Raw genomic sequence first — 4,791 nt, forward strand, 5'->3', positions numbered from 1 at the left:
ACCTGTCACCTAGGACCTGTTTGCCTTGGGAAACCTTACCAGGGGCATATAGCCCCTGAAAACATAGCTCCTAGGATCACTTGGGTACTCAAACACCTCCACCACAATAAGGTGGCGGTTCAAGGAGGGGCCTTACCAACATCTATAAACAAAATCAGATACTGTTTTTCATTTTCAAATTGGTTGCGAAGTACATGGACTGACAGATGTTATAACCATCACGCCACTAGTACTGGGATTCCAGCAGCTGTGTAAAAGGAACAAAGGAGCAGTACTTTGCTAGTTTATTTAAATTTTTTTAAAAGCAGCCTTGAAGGAGGGACAAAATGCCAGCATTTTGCCATACTCTGTAAAAGGGGCTATTATGTAGTTAGTTTCCCAAAAGTAAACCAACATTCAAAAACCACTTACACCCGTCCTACTTCAATAATCATTAAGACAGTAATCAGCAGTCAGGTGTTACTAATCAAATGCCCAGGATTAGTCAATAGACCTAATTTCACAGCAGACAACTGAGTTGTCACAGTAGAAAAATCCTAAGTGTAGCTAACATTAACAATGACTGAGTTCCATTAAGTGTCCCACTAAACAATGTCACTCAGCAAGCATGCGTAATACCATGCTCCTGAAAATGGCTCACAAAGCCAGTTGAGGCTGGCTCCAAAAGGGAGTCAATCCCCATAGACTCCCATGTTAAAATGCCCAACTTTACAGCATAAACAAACATGTTTATAGCCTGGCAGGATCATAAGAGAGCTGTGCATAAATGAATGCCCTCAAACATCAATGAACTGAAGCATTGTTGTAGAAAAGATTGGGTCAAAACTTCTCCAAAATTATGTGAGAGACTGAAAACACCTACAGAAAATGTTTACTTCCTTAGAAGGGGGCTGTGTTGGGTTTGTTTTTTTTATAAGTGGACTCTTGGCATCAGTTTTACCTTTTTGCCGTTTTTTGCTTGTAATCATGAAGCGATGAAAAGGCCCGATATTGTCTTCAATATTAACGCCATCAGTGAAATCAAGCTGTTCATCAGTGTAATAGCCTGGGTAAAAAAACTGTCTCTGTCTGGTTGTCTTGGTGCACAGTGACCTGTAGCGCTGTCCAGAGGGGAGGAGCTCAAAGAGTTTGCATCCAGGGAGTGAGGGGTCTGCAGAATTCCTCTCTGCCCTCCTTTTGACTTGTAAGGTGCACAGGTCCTCCATGGTGGCTGTGGCTCATGAGGTAGGGCAGTCGTCTCCTGACCAGCAAGTTGGTGGTTCGACTCCCGGTCTCCCCGCATGCCTAAGTGTCCCTGAGCAAGACACTGAACCCCGAATTGCTCCTGGTGGCTTGACTAGCGCCGGTGCATGGCAGCTTGTCGTCCTCAGTGTGTGAATGTTGTGTGTGAATGGGTGAATGGTGTATCATCTCTGTAAAGCGCTTTGGCCAGTGCAACACACTGTGAGAAAGCGCTATATAAAATACAGTCCATTTACCATTTACCATTCCTGAGATGACTCAGGAAATACATCCTCTGCTGTACCTTTATAATAATGGCGCTGACGTTGGTTGTCCACTTGAAGTCCCGAAAGATTGTGGAGCCCAGGAACTTGTATGGCTCCACGACTGAAACAATGCTGCTGGGTATAGTGAGCGGAGATAGGGTGGGAAGCTCCTCTTAAAATCCACTATCATGTCCACTGTCTTCCGTGTGTTCAGCTCCAGGTTGTTACGATCACACCACAGGGCCGGCTGTTCAACATCCTGTCTGTAGGCTGACTTGTCACCGTCATTAATGAGGCCGAAGACTGTTGTGTCGTCTGCAAACTTCCGTATTTTTAAAGAAGGGTCTCCTGAGGTGCAGTCATTAGTATAGTGGGAGAACAACAGCGGGGAGAGCACACATCCCTGGAGGACACCTGTGCTGATAGTCCGGGTACTGGATGTGGTTTGCCCCAGCCTCACCTGCTGCTTCCTGTCTGTCAGAAAGGTGGTAATCCACTGACAGGTGGGGGCAGGCACAGTGACCTGGGTAAGTTTGGAGTAGAGGATTTCTGGGATAATGGTGTTAAAAGCCAAACTGAAGTTGACAAATAAGATCCGAGCATGGGTCCCTGGTGAGTCAAGGTGTTGCATGGGTGTAATGCAGTGCTATGCTGACTGCATCATCCATTGACCTGTTTGTTCCATAAGCAAACTGCAGGGAATCCAGCCGGGGATCTACAATGTCCTTCAGGTGGGCCAATACCAGTCTCTCAAAACACTTCATGACTACAGATGTCAGGGTGACAGGTCTGTAGTCATTCAGTTCCCTGATGGAAGATTTCTTGGGAAGTGGGACGATGGTGGAGCATTTGAAACAGGAGGGAACTACACAAAGCTCCAGTGATCTATTGAAGATCTGCGTGAAGATAGGAGCCAACTGGTCAGCACAGACTTTCAGACAGGAGGGGGTCAAACTGTCTGGGCCTGGAGCTTTGCTGATCTTTGGTTCCTAAAAACACACATCTTATCAAGTTACTGTTGCTGAGGGTGGTTCTACATTTTACTGAACTATAGGGTGTACTTTTATTTTTGCACCTGGTTTCTGAATGTTGGTTTACTTTTAAGAAACAGTGACTACATATTGAAATCTGTTGTGCTGGACCCACAACACCAAGAAGGCTCAAATAATAGAACCACCCACCTCTTTGCCTGCACCCACACAGCAACACAAACCTTCATTAACATCTACTCTCTTAATAATTCAGGCTGACTGTTACCAAAAATTAACTTAGGCAAAGCAAACTAATAAACCCTAGCAAACATTGCAAATAACCCACCAAACATTTCAAATGCCTAAGCCATATGAAGCACTATTAATAGCAAATATTTCAAATGCTGTCTTAGCCAAACATTTCAACTAATCAAGCCACTGCAAGCACCAACAACACTAGCAAATATTTCAAATGCTGTTCTAGCCAATAAACATTTCAAACACCTCACTAAATATCCAGCCAAACCCCTGCTTCCTTTTGTACTCCACAAGATTCCACTCTGTTGCTAATCACTCCAACAAACCAGTCAAACTTTTAATATATCCTCACATTAGCTTGCTCATGCTAACACCAGGAAGTAGGCCTCAAGCCTCCCGCATGTAGCATTTTTGTTAAGCCAATCCTCCTTAGCCAGTTTAGCAGGCGCAAACTGCACACAAGTTGCATTTTACAATTTATCCAGTCCACTTAACTATCTTTATCCCATTGACACAGCTTTCTTCTGCTTCACCAGAGCCACTCAGACAATGCCTCACTGTCAGCTAAAATCTTCATCATCTATCCTAAGTTCTGCCCATTTATACCCAACAGTAACACTTGGCTACAAAGCCCCTACAACTAACCTCCACTGGCATGAAACAATACATCTCTTGAATAGAGTGCCGTTGGGATGACATATTTTTGTACATCAACCCAAAGCTAACATTACCCTGATTCCTTCGACAAAAAACTAATTGGATTTTAACACAGGTGTTTGGATTATTAAAAAAAAATAGGCTTTGTGACAAAAGCTTAACACTTACACATTTTGTTCATCAAAATAATCTTCAGAAGTGAACACAGCTACAGTATATGATTTTTAAAGGGGGGGCATTTGAATTAATTCAAATGAACAGTTCAAATCACAGTTCAAACGTGATTTGTGGAAAAAGTGACAGCTCCAACTCAGTTCTGGGTTCATTCATTCATTCATTTTCTACCGCTTAATCCCTGAGCGGGGTCACAAGAGGGGGGGGGACGGAGCCAATCCCGGTCGGCAATCGGGCGAAGGCGGGGTACACCCTGGACAGGTCGCCAATCCATCGCAGGGCTCAGTTCTGGGTTGATGAATGAAATTGTACCATGGTTTCTATTGCTCAGGTGAACTTTCCTGTCCACAACTTAATGACAGGAGATAATACAGGAGTAGAACAAGACAATGTAATTAAGAATGTTTCACAAAATATATGAACATCATTTTTTTTAAATGTACAATGAAAATGTAAATTGCCTTGAAACACATCTGACTGTATTTAGCATTTTCTGTATAATATCTGACTGCCACAGGCACTTAGGAGTGAATTAACTTTACATATATAGTGTATGTGAACTCCCTCATTCATTAGGTTGTTTTGGATATGAAATTCTCCATGTAATTTCCTCCATGGTTAATAGGACACCATTCTTTAATGTGAAGTTACTTACTGATAATGTTTTGACCTAAATCCAGACACTGCTTCCACTGTCAAAGAAAAAACAGTGCTGATATTTTGAATCTGAGTTGAACTTGACAAAAACAGGCTTTTCAAGAAGTTCACTGATGATGACTGGCAGCTGATGGTTTGTCTTGAATTCTGACTAATTGGAGGTTCTGTCTTATACAAATGTGGCAGAACCCTCAAGCAAAAGTGCTCCTAGTTGCCTAAAAAAGGTCCTCTACTGCAAGAAGTAAATCTGTAAAAGTGCAATGCCTTCCAAATACTAGTGAACCTCATGGTGTAGAAAACAAGAAGGTGAAAATCTTGAAATGTTACGTCTGTGACTCGGGCCGCCCCATGTACCTCGGTAGCAGGCACAGGTAGCAGCTCTGCCCCCGCACAGGTGAGGGTGCATTCCAGGCGACGAGGCGCACCTGCTCTCCATTATCGGAGCATTATATAGGGTCAGCGTTGGTGCGTCCTCGTCGCCAGATTATTATGTATTATTCTGGTGGTAACCACTTCCATGTTCATGCCAAAGTTTATGGACCATTGTTTGAGCTACGCTCCTTCGACAACATTGTGAACTATTATTG

The sequence above is a fragment of the Monopterus albus genome, unplaced genomic scaffold (assembly GCF_001952655.1).
Source record: "Monopterus albus unplaced genomic scaffold, M_albus_1.0 scaffold31.1, whole genome shotgun sequence".
Lineage (NCBI taxonomy): Eukaryota > Metazoa > Chordata > Actinopteri > Synbranchiformes > Synbranchidae > Monopterus > Monopterus albus.